General features: G+C 37.8%; 1 long non-coding RNA gene across 1 annotated transcript in view; it reads right to left on the bottom strand.

The window, feature by feature from the left end:
- Nucleotides 1–6,378, bottom strand: part of LOC136846388 (uncharacterized) — an 811,447-nt gene extending 805,069 nt beyond the window's left edge. The window contains exon 1 of the long non-coding RNA XR_010855365.1: nt 6,226–6,378. This is a non-coding gene — a long non-coding RNA (uncharacterized lncRNA). The remainder of the gene's footprint in view (nt 1–6,225) is intronic.
- Between the last annotated feature and the right edge of the window lie 6,891 nt (nt 6,379–13,269).

Genomic DNA, 13,269 nt, shown 5'->3' with positions numbered 1-13,269 from the left:
TCTATGCAATAACGCCCAGGGTGGGCTCAGTGACATCTTGTACAGACTGAAAAAACATGCGGAACTGTACTTGGCTAGAACAACTGTCCGACATGCTTACCAGAACTTGGCAACAACTTACATCTCAGTCAAAGACAATGCTCTAGGAGAAAAACTGTGAAAAGGAACTGGGCATCCAGCAGTGGGAGCCTTGTATGGCCTAGAAGTGCCAAGCACTCTGGGACAGGTGTCGGTTGCTCAGGATTCGGCACCAGAACGCCGGTGCGCCGGTGCCAAGAGCTCTGAAGGTGCTCAGGCACTTGGGAAAGGGAGCTGCTTCAGAGAGGGTACACAGTGCTTCCTTCTGCCTGGAGCTCATGAAAGTCTTCCATAAAAGAATGCTCTGGAGTGACGAAATCGTCATCCAAAGGGAAAATCTATCAAATGCATGAGAGCTGGTGCTGGGAGTTATATATGAAAATGAGCTCCAGCGCTATAGGGTGCTAGTGAGTGCAAGTTGTCGCCACTGGGTGCAAGCAGGCACAGGTGGGCGATATTAGGTGCTCTGGTGCTACAAGGGACTATAGGGCACTCGGCACACTATAGAAAGCTCAGGAGCTATTAGGCACTCGGGTGCTAAGGAACCGACCAAAAAGAACACTCAGACACTGATCTTCAGCTTGGCGCCAACACTGGTGTGCCACTTTTACAGGAGAAGGAAGAGTAGTGAATATCCTCTGAAAAGCGCCTCTTCAGCAGCTGAGATCCGCTATAAAAAACGCCATCAGCGCTCTTGTCTACACTGAAGTATCACTAGAATAAAAGAACATACCCATGGATGCCTTTCCAATGGCTGTCCGTCGACAACTGCGGATAGCAGGCTCGACTGAAGGGCGACTACCCAGGGGCAAATCCCTTCGGACTTCCATGCCAGAAACTGGGTTTAGAACCAATAGGCCCAGGCAGCCACCTCCTTCACTACACATCCAGAAAGAGACCTTTCCAGTGGCTGTCTGTCAGTACCTGGGACCAGCAACAGGCTCAACTGAGGGGGTGACTACCCGTAGTTGACCCCACCTACCTCCCTTTGGCTTCCGGTACTGACTTCTCCCAGGTGTAAGGGAGTACATCAGTGAACCTTTGACTAGGAGCATCAGTGGGACGAGCAGCCACCACCTCCAAGCACAATGCTTCACTTCTACAAGGTTAACATCTGTCAACCCGTACACAAGACTGGCAAAGGAATGGGAAGGAAGCGAGAGAGCCAGGCTTGGGAGCAACTGGAGAATAAAATGAGGACCCGTGGAAGGAGAGAAGAGGATGTGGGGAGAGAGCTGGCGCCAGGCTAGCTGAACGCCTACCAGTCTCGGCTGTCGAGAATGGCTACTCTACGCAAAAATTAGGCACAATTTCTCTCTACTACACAATGCCTTACACTTCCAGCTCTCTACAAAGAGAAGTGAAATATGACCAAGTAATCCTTACCAACAAGAGTCTGAGGATACAGAGAACAATTATACAAATATATCTTGATTCCAATCCAATGTTATTTGAGACTTACCGATATGCATTGATTATTAAAAATATCGGCCCAGTGGCAAACACGATATTAACGTTATATGCTACTCGAAAAACTGAAGTTAACCTCTACCGCCCAAAGTACGAAGTACCCTCATACAGACAAGTATCAAATCCTGTCAAACATTATTCGAGATTTTCAGAAATGTATTCTTCACCAAAAAATGTCAGCCTGGTAGTGAACACAATATCACTTAATACGCTACTCGGGAAACACAATATTACATTAATATGCTACTCAGGAAAGAAAAGTTAACCTTTACCGACAAAAGCTGAAGTACTTAGATTATCATAGTACAGACATATCCCAAACATTATTGGAACCTGAAGATACATATTTATCATCAGAAATATTGGTTCGGTAGCGAACACAAGATTATGTTCTGTTACGCTATTCAGAAAAGGAAATTAACCTTAATCGACCCTAGTTTAAGTACATAGAGTATTATCATACAGACATGTCTCAAATACTAACAAACATTGATTGACTTGCAGAAAAGTATCCATACCATAAATATTGGTTCATGTATGCTATAAGCTTGAAACTACTCAAAACCAATGATAATATTCACTGAAATCCAGTCTACAACTGGCAAATTAAGAACACAGCTGCCATCGACACTCGGTGTTAGCCGAACGCTGGCAGGAAAGAGAATGAGCTCATTTGCTAGTAGTTCCTGAGATTTCCATTAGTGGGAGGAACAAGCCACCTGCACTAAACTTTGAAGCATTACCCAAGAATTTTTTAATTTTTTAAGCGGCTGTGCAAGGGAAACTAAAGCATTTTAATAACTTGGTAAGTTCCATATATAAAACTCTGGGGTCTCTTTGGGGTCCCCAGAAAGATTTGATGGTGAAAGCACAGTCTGCAGGAAAAGCCAAGGTCTCTTCCTCAAGATCATTAAAATGACTTATTCTAATGATCTCCACACAATGTACCTGCAACTCACCAAACCCTCTGGCAATCTTACAACCATTCGGGCACATGACCTGTCCGGTCCACGGAATGAACCAGGAACGTAGGCCCATAAACCAGGGACCTTTGCTGGCCTGGGTAAGCTGGCTACCAGGGCTGGTATCAGCAGCTAAGGTAGGCGGGCCACCGGGGCTAGTGCCAGTGGTCTGGGAAGCTACGGAGCATTTCTGAACAATTACTAAATGGAATGGGATGGAATATACAATTCAGGCCAAAGGCTCAGTACTGGGACCTATGAGGCCATTCAGCACTGAAAGGGAAATTGACTGTAAGAAGGTTTGAAAGGTTTAACAGGAGGAAAACCTCGCAGTTGCACATGAAACAATTGTTAGGAGAGGGTGGATAGCAAGATGGAAAAAAGAGAATATGAATGTAGGTACAGTAAAAGGAATTAAAGGGATTGCTGCTAGGGGCCAAAAGGACGCTACAAAGAACCTTAAGTAATGCTTACTGTGCACCGCATGAGGCGCATTGACAGCACTACCCCCTTATGGATGACAATTACCAAAAATCATAATCTTAGGTTCTGGCTATGCTTAGACACTAGGAAGACAACAAAGAAACTGTGTGTAAGCTAATACCGAATACTGCGATTCTTTGCACTATGGTTTAGGTTAGGTTTGAGGTAAGGGGTCCAGGGAACATAGCCTGCCCTCCTTTTAACCAGGGAGGATCTGGTGCCCTAGGTAAGGTTAGAATAAGTTAGGTTGGGTTGCACCACGGTATTTCATTAATTTTGGTTTTCTCTTAAACAATGAGAAAACTCCAAGTAAATAACAACCGTTGGTAAATATCTCGGTAGCAACAAATTTGCAAAATTTTAATCACGTCTCATAACAAGCATTTTCCGAAGACTTAACAGCACAGCATAAAAAGTCCAAAACCGAGTTTGGTTAAAATAAAATTACTTAACACTACGGTATTATTTTACAACAGTTCCAACTTATTCTATAATAATTCCAGTATTACAGATGCATTTGATATAAAAAAATAAACTTTCTCTGAAAATTTTGGGGGGACATTCGCCATATCTATGATATGACTATAACCACCATCCTCGAAAAATTTCTAAGTGTTTTTATTTACTTTAATAACACTTACACAGTCTGTGCTCTGATGCGAGTTTGGTTTTCCTTAAAATTGCACTGCGGTTCTGATGTGAGTTTCTTTTTCCTTAAAATTGCATTGTGGTTAGTTACATCTCATGTCACATGAGTCATGTGAGCAGGGGAAAAAATCTTACAGGTGTCAGACATTTTCTCATGTCATTTGGGGTCTTTCATGGAGCAAAGAAATGTCAAGTCTGTGTTCCTCTTGTAACTTTGATTATTTCCAGTTAATTAAGAATTTTTATGAAAATGAATAAAAAAGCATCGATTTTTTTAAGGCAACATGGATTGTTACCTGCAACAGTGGAATGTATAAAGTGTAGCACGCAAGGTAAACTTGGGAAGGACAAAAACGTTTGGTGTTATACTGGTTATATTCCTGATAAAAGACTGAAAACAAAATACTGTAATTTTACTGTACGTGATGGAAAGGCATATTTTTGGGTAAGGTTAAATTGCCAGTATGAAAATTATTGATTTTCCTTTGCCAATTTTTAAGTGCATTTTGGAAATGTCTCCATATTATTAAATATTTGAATATTTTATCTAAGACCAGTGTTGATTGGAGAAGTTTTTGTCGTGAGGTGACTCAGTTTTGCTACAGCAATCAGGAGCCCATCGGTGGTGTTGACATAGAAGTAGAAATAGATGAAACACTCATTACTCATAGTAAATACCATAAAGGTCGCCCTCTTACCCAGTATTGGTTGTTTGGTGGTATTGAGAGAACTTAAAAAAAAATTTTTGTCAAGGCATTAATTGATCCTGGTACCTACCATCGCAGAGGTGAAACTAATTCTTTTAATTAATCATTACATTAAACTAGGCTCTATTATTTATAGTGATTCATGGACTGGCTATGTCAAATAAGTGTGGATACACTCACTTTCAGGTTAACCACGCAGAAAATTTTGTTGATCAAAATAATCCTAACATTCACACATAAAATACTGAACGACTGTGGCGCAATAATAAAGAGTGGGTTAGAAGGCCCGGGATAAAAAGTGCTCTTGAAACAATATCTTGCTAGATATTTACTTACTAAACACTATAAAGATTCAGTTTTTCACGAGATTTTGCTTCAAACTGCTAGATTATATCCACTTTTAAGTAGCACTCAGCCACCATAACCATCCAGGGAATCATTTTCTGACGACAATACCAATGACGACGACACTGTAGAGGAACCACAACCATCTTGTTCTGGATATAAGCCATCAAAATGTTTTTGTCCATCCAATTAAGGTAAATTTATAATTTTATTTTAAAGTGACAGCCGGAAACATAGAAAATAAATGGGGGTCCAGGGTGGGTGAGCCCCCAGTTATGCAATATGGCCTAAGGTTATGTTAGGTTAGGGAAGGTCAGGTTAGGACGGTGTCCTTTGTAATCAGCTGGCCTATCGGGGGGGTCAGGGGGGCAGAGCCCCATGGCCAAGTAACACAGCCTACTAAGTTAAGTTAGGTCAGGGAAGGTTAGGTTAGGACAGTGTGCTTTGCAATCAGTTGGCCTATCCGGCGGGTAAGTGGGGGCAGAGCACCCGGCCAAGTAACAAAGCCTACCAGTTAGGTTAGCTTAGGGAAGATTAGGTTAGGACACTGTCCTTTGTAACCACTTGGCCTATCTGGGGTGTCCCAGGGACAGAGCCACCCGGCCAAGTAATACATTCTACTAATGTTAGGCTACATTAGGCTAGGTTGGGGATAGGGATGTTAGGCTACATTAGACTAAGCTACGTTGCATAACTGTGGCTTGACGAGTATGCTATAATTGCTTTACTTGGTTTTATTCATCAATTAAAATGCCATATTTGTCGATGGTGATTTACCCCACCTAAAAACCCCGCATTCCCAAAGGGTCCCCAACCTTATTGGATATAGTAGGGATGGGTAACCTTATGGACATTAATTGCTTTCAACATAAAATATAGGTTTTCCTGTTGTATTATGATGTGATTTGAATGAGGGGTTTATTTATCGCATGAATACTTATCCTTCCCGGCAAATGATATATTGTATACAAAATTAATAAAATACGACTTGTCAGAATACTGCACCCCCTCTCCATAGCTAATACGGCAAAACTGTAATCAGTAAACACAGTTTTAAAAACATCTGACAAGTCGTAATTTTATTAATTTTATATACAATATATCATTTGCCGGGGAAGGATAAGTATTCATTTGCGATGGAAATAAACCTCAAAATCATGTAAATCACATCATAATACAACAGAAAAACCTATATTTTTATGTTTAATGTCCATAAGTGAAATAATACCCTGCGAGTTTGTATATACAATATAACCAATAAAGGCATAGCCTATGTAAGATAAAACAGACAACACTTGTCACTAGGAAACCACAGAAAATGAACTCTAGCCATAAACATGTTGCAAATGAATAACACAGAAACCCTGTGACCAATTGAAAATGTGCATTATGCGCCCTGACAGTCTAAAAAACAGATACCAGCAGCAAGGCTAACTACGTTCCCAAACAGGACCTGTATAAAATAAAATGATCACCTAATTTAACTAAATTATTGGAACAATATTTGAACAACAACAGCAGTTTGCATTTACCTTGACTCTCCAGTTGTCCTGTGTGATCACAATGAATACAGCTTAAATACTGGTGTAACACTAATCAGAGAGTTATGCAAAACAAGAAACACCTACACACAAATAAACAACACTCTACCGGCTACGGACTACGGACTGCGAAATTGAGACTGAGACCAGGGTTGCCAGATGCTTTTGGCTAAAAAGTAGCACAAACACTCTTAAAAAGTCTCGAATTTCAGGTAAAAGTAGCCCAATTTATCATATTACTATATATATATATATATATATATATATATATATATATATATATATATATATATATATATATATTATATATATTCAAAAGGAAAAGTTTACTTTAGTTGAAAAGTGTCCTCATTTTTCAAGAAAAAGTTATTGATTTTGAAAGGACCAGGTTACTTTAGTTTTTGAAAAGGAACAATTTAAGTTTGTTTTAAAAGGCAAAAAGATTTGTTTTGAAAAAAATCTTAGCTTTAGAAATTTACTTCAGTTTTGAAAAAGAAACGTGTAACATATAGCCAGGATCAACCACTAAAACGTAAGTAATAACTTTTTATTATGCTATAATGTGTGTGCATACAAATACAAATATAGATATGATAAATAGTAAGTACTAGCTATATATATATATATATATATATATATATATATATATAATACATATTTGTAACATTTTATAGCATAGTACAAATTACTATTTATCATATCTATATACTGTAATATTGTATGCACATACATTTATAGCATAATAAAGTTATTATAAATTTTAGTGGTTGATCCTGGCAATATGGTACACATTTCTTTTTCAAAACTGAAGTATTTCTTTTCAAAGCTGAAGAAAAATTTTTCAAAACTAAATCTTTATTGCCTTTTAAACAAACTTAAATTGTCCTTTCAAAACTAATGTAACTCTACATTTCATCCTTTCAAAATCAATAACTTTTTTTGAAAATTAGGACACTTTTCTTTTCGCAACTAAAGTAAACTTTTTCCTTGTAAAAAAAATTAAAGCACATATTATTCTCTTCCAAATTTAACTAGAGTACCAAGTCATTCAGTAGGCTTTCCGCATTATCATCATCTTTCTCATTTTTATAGACTGAAGAGTCATATTTCAGCATGGATCTTTTGGGTTCAAATGTTGAACAGCATTTGCCATTCAATTCCAGGCTGGTCTTTACTCTTTAGACTCAGACGGTCAGACCAAAAAATTTCTTCACTTGCGTGTTGCAATAGATATCTGCTGAGGTAAAAACATTCAACATACTTGTAACGCACGAGTGGAATTATACACTATTGCCAATCTATTGCAGTAGATCATTGGTGTGATTATTATTATTATTATTATTATTATTATTATTATTATTATTATTATTATTAAACAAAATGAATGGAAGTAGCCCAAATCGAATAAAAGAGCCCAAGTCAAATCAAAAGTAGCCCAAAAAGTCGCAAGTAGCAGAATGTGAAATCTGGTCGCCCAAAGGTGTAAAAAGTAGCCCAATTTGTGATTTGTAGCCCAATCTGGCAACCCTGACTGAGACTAGTTTGCGTAATTGTGACGTTACCGTTACCTTTGATGAATGTTCAAGAAATTGTTCTTATTTTCAAGGGTAACCAAATAAGAAAAGGATATATAGAATCTCGTTTTTTTAATAACGATTTTATTTTCAAAGAAAAAGTGCTTTTATAAAGAAAATCTTCAAAGTTTGTTTTACCAATCTCTCGGACTTTTTTTATTCGTAACAAAAATGGGAAAAACCTCTAGGGGGTCCCAATTAAGCTGTACATTCTCACTCTTCAGTTGCATTTCCTTTGAGCATATTAAAGTGAACATTCTCATTGCTGCAGTGATAGCCATCTAAAATTTTACATGAGGAGCTAGATGACAGAACATCCGATCTTCTTTAGGTGTTGTTCAAATAAACCAGATAAGCAAGCTTGAAACTGTAAGCAGTAAATCTCACAGGGTTATTTTATAGAACTAACCTAAAGAAAGTGCATCAGCTTCTATTAGCACTAGGTTAAATGCCTTTTGTGTGTGTTAGTCCATATGTCAAAATTTATCGCCTACCTAGCCGATTTACTGAAGTTCACATCACCATCACTTTTCTTGACAAATAAAGTTCGTCCCATAAAAAAAGCACAGTTATGACGTATTCTTAATGTGCTTTTATTTCGTTATATTATTGCAAGTTGCTTTTGCTATGGGATGCCTGACGTTTGAGCTTTGTGCTATAAATTATCATCTGTCCTCTCAATTTGTCTGCAAAGAGAAAGACGGAAGTAGTATATACATTGTATACACACACACACACACACACACACACACACACACACACACACACACACATATATATATATATATATATATATATATATATATATATATATATATATATATATATAACGTTATTATTAACATTGTCTTATAAACACAGATTAATAATACAGGGAGCATAAGAACCAGGCTAAGATACTGTTACTATTATTAGTATTCGTAGTGTTAGTAGTAGTGGTGGTGTATTCATAACGCTCAGATAGATATAGAGAATGTTTCTACTTCAAGTTACAAAGCCATGCATAGGCGTAGGAGGTGGGGGGGAGGGGCAGGGGGAACTGGCCCCCTAGATTCGGGAATCTGCTAAAATTCGGGCAAATGGGTTGGGATATTCGGGCATTTGGAGGAATAAAATAAATTCTATAATTTAAAAAATAACAAGAATAAAAATAAAAATGATGATAAACTTGTATTTGTAGGTTAACCAGGTAATAAATAATTGCACATGAATTATGATTATCAGTTTATCATTTACTTAAGAATATCCCCATTCGATTACAAAAACACACATGAGATGTATGCATGAACACTCTGAATGAAGAATCGAATAGTAGCTACATGGTTTTGCTAAACTTCTTTAAATTCGTACCTAGTGTGCATAATTTATCAGCTGTTTGGTGTTTATTACGCAGATATATGGCAATTTGAAAAAAGCTCTGGGGTTTCTGAAATTTGGGCTAATTTGGTGTTGCCCTCAAAATAAATCCCACCTCCTACTCCTATGAAGCCATGTTTAAGATAAGAGAAAATAATACTCTTGATTTCACCGTTGTCATCATGTTGCTGATGACTACCGATTCAAACATCAGTGATCTACTTGTTTGATTAAGTTTAGCCAGCCTGTGACGGGATATGGAGTCCGGATGTGGAAAACTAGTTTGAAGAAATTAGGAAGACAATAATATCGGGCAGACCCGACTGAATCGGATGGCGGAGCCATGAAAGATTTTAATGGTCGAGGTTACGAAGGAAAGCGTTCTAAAGGATTTTCTCGATTCTTCTTTTATTTAATGAACAACACTGCCGATGAATTTAGTTTGTTACAGTTGAATCCTCGGATGAGGATTGATGTTTTAGGTTGTTAAGCCAATTTAACAAATACGTAAACAGATGTTTTAGCTGTTTTTTTACAGTAAAAATTAATATTGTTGCTGATTTTTAAAATGGAAGTACAGTGCTTTCGCTGGTCCTAGTACGGTGAATGGTACAATATTTTCACTGGTTTTCTTGCTGTGAATAAATTAGATTTTCACTGGTTTTCATGCTGTGAATAAATTAGATTTTCACTGGTTTTCATGCTGTGAATAAATCAGATTTTCGCTGGTTTTATACAGTGGAAGTATAATATTTTCAATGTTTTGAAACACAGGAGCATAAGTAAGCAAAATCGGCCCTCCCCAAAAATATATACAGTATATTCATACATAGTCATATTGGCATGAATGTGTTCTTTTTTATTTCATACATCATTCAAGAAAAAATTATCTCTGATAGCAATGACTCTTCATCATCCATCAAGCCTGTTATTATGATGACCTGGTTAGAAATCCCATAAACATCACAGCCACTGCAGACAATATTACACTGAAAGCAAATTAGCAGCGAAGCTTGGAACAAACTCGCTTTTGCAATTAACCACACCTTTACCAACGCTACTAATCTTCTCAGGATGTTTAGCTCTGTTTATAAATTTTTGGTACCTAAAATTTCCCACCCATTTATATGAACACTTGGGAATTTTGCTTTGACAATTTCTCTTACTATCGATTTATAGTGTAGTATTCACCCCTAGACCCCTCGATGAGGGCATTTTTCTTCAGCCGTGCTGGCACCAAATATCTTGCAGTCAGTCAACTTAACGAGCAATTCAGTCATTCATTATTCTCAAAATGCCATGAAGTGCTTACCACGTCTAATGCTTGTGTTATATGAGTGTCTGATTACCAAACAGACATTTTAATCATGTTGCATTGTTATGGAGTGGATCGGCAATGCTCTTTGATTGATTCATTCAGATACCTGCTCCTCTATCACGTTTCTCCGCCTCGTAATCACCTGACAGGTAGCATACTGGTGGCTTAATTAGTAACAGAATTATCGATTTGGCAGATACGTCTGACATTAAGAATGGGGATTTTTTTGTAATGTCGATTTAACTGTGCTGCGTTAGTTAGTGAAACACTGCGCCGTTTTATCGTTTTCATAAATATTTTCTTGTCGAGAAAGTACATCAGTGCTGCCTATTTGTTGCTCTTGTTGAAATAAAAATGGGAGCTTCTCGCCATCATTAATGCGATAATTTTTCGCATCATTCACAAGTTTCATGACCTCTTTAAGATGGGCCTGCATTATACTGAGAAGATTAGTAAAAAGTCAGTAAGAAATATCTGCGTTGAAAATATAATTTAAAACCTATTGGAATTACATAAATTCGATTATCAGTAATTTTATCTACCTTTGGTTTTCAGAATAATATCAACTGTTTTAAGGAGCGAAGAAAAATTGCAACCCCCTGCTAAATGCAGTCTCACCGCGAAAGACAAGGACTAACTATGAAGTTCAAGATTTGTTGGTTGTTTGCTACCCAGATCTTGCGATGCTGAAGGCAAAAAATGTTCTTATCAATGAATGCATCGAGGGAAGTAATGAAGATCATAAGACGACGAAAATACTGGAATAAACGGATAAATATACCGAAAGAAGAATGACTGCAGCGATGAACCAATGAAATAAGCAGTACAGCAGTAGCGTGTGTAAAAGGTCAGTAATAGACCAAGAAAAGCATTACTGAATCAGTGAGAAAAATACCATACAACCCAGGCTAGCGAAGTGGATATGGGAAAAAAGGGGGCGGTATGTTGGAACAAAAAGGCATGATTGCATAATATTTAACTATTTTTGTACTGTACGTCTGTGAAGTTACTCAATACAGTCGGCTAATAAGTAACTTTATGAGCAGTTCCTTGCCTATTTCGTTTTATGCACTTCCATTGTTATCAGTAACCTTCCATGACCTCTCATTCATTCTGTTCTGTAACAAAGCATTCTCGGATCTGTTTGAAACTTCTCAATTTGTTCTTTTTATACTGTAGTTTCTAGGACTTTCTGACTCATTTACTATCATTTTGCTAGCTTGTGGCATTGCTAAGAGGTCTGGATTTATTAATTATCTTTTTGCACTTTAGTTACTTTTCCCATTTAATTTTGGAATTTTTCCTCACTGGGGATAGCAGAACCTATGCCCTGCTTTGGTCACCCAACGCACCGAGCAACAGCTACTCGGAGATGTGGGGCATAAAGTGATTTCAAAAGAAGTTTCTCCGTGCAGTATGGAACATCAGTGAACTTCGAAGACAGACCCCGGAAGAATGGCAGTTCAACTAAATTTCAGACTTACCATAAAGATTCTAAGTGCAATGACCTCAACAGCAATCTCTTGATGACACTTTTAAAGCAGACTACGAATATCTTACAAACATATATTTTTTAGCAATGAATGCAAATATCAAGGTAAGTCTAGTAGTTATGCACACATACGAGAGTCTCTATTTAGTGTTCTTTTCTGATACATAGCCGCCAAGCAATAATGCAAAGTTTATGATTGAATAAGGAGAGATATTAAAAAGTACAAGGCTCTAAGAAATTGACTGAGATATTATACGGAGTCGGGTCTCTACTTCAAGTGAGATTAAGACTCGAAGAGCAGTCGTTTAATGTTTTATAACAGAACGGGAAATGAGCAAGTCTCCTCTCTCTCTCTCTCTCTCTCTCTCTCTCTCTCTCTCTCTCTCTCTCTCTCTCTCTCTGACGCCGAAAGGAATGCGACAATAACGGTAATGTGCTATTTTCACCGCTTGACAGGAACTTGGAACAGAAGGGAAATAACGAAATAGAATCGTTTCAAAGTGCATTCATAAAACCACAAAAGTAATTTCAATAAAAAAACCAAATATGCATTTCCGTTCACAAGCCAGCATCAGTTCCAGAATTACTGAAGCTACAAATTCACCAACGGAATTCAAATAGTTCTCTCTGTCTCTGTCTCTCTCTCTCTCTCTGAGAGAGAGAGAGAAGTAGCGCAAGATCTTTGTAATGAAGAATCCATTGCGTGTATCTGCAGAAGGGTCGTATTGAAGCTTTAGTCACCTGTCTATCACCTGTCCTGCCACACTGTCATGCTTGTCACTCATATATGAACCCGTCTCTCTTGACGGGTTTTCTCTCTTGGTATCGTGTTTCCATATCTGTGTTTCTCACTGACCTCATTCATCTCTGCCCCCTCAACTCTCTCTCTCTCTCTCTCTCTCTCTCTCTCTCTCTCTCTCTCTCTCTCTCTCAAGGGGGGTCTCGACGTAGTAATCCCCCACCCTCAGATGGTTGGAATCATTCCCTCAAATTCGTCACCACTGTCGTGGGAATATTTGGCAGGTGAATTTTGTATCGTAACACCATCCCTAGTTAATGGAATCTGATTCCATCATATTATCATCATCATTATCATAGCCATCATCACCACAATCTTTCGAATGTTGTATTTTTAAAGGACGTTCTTCAACATAGACTCTCGTTTCCTCTTACACCTTTAAGATATTTCAATTATCTGTCTGCAAAGTTCATGTCCATTTGCGTTCCCATAATCATGTCTAGTCAGTTATTTCCTTGGTCTCATACGATGTTCCATATTCCAGCCCCAATCAGAA

Source organism: Macrobrachium rosenbergii, chromosome 15 (genome assembly GCF_040412425.1).
Source record: "Macrobrachium rosenbergii isolate ZJJX-2024 chromosome 15, ASM4041242v1, whole genome shotgun sequence".
Taxonomy (NCBI): Eukaryota; Metazoa; Arthropoda; class Malacostraca; order Decapoda; family Palaemonidae; genus Macrobrachium; species Macrobrachium rosenbergii.
This window is presented reverse-complemented; position numbering and strand designations above follow the sequence as displayed.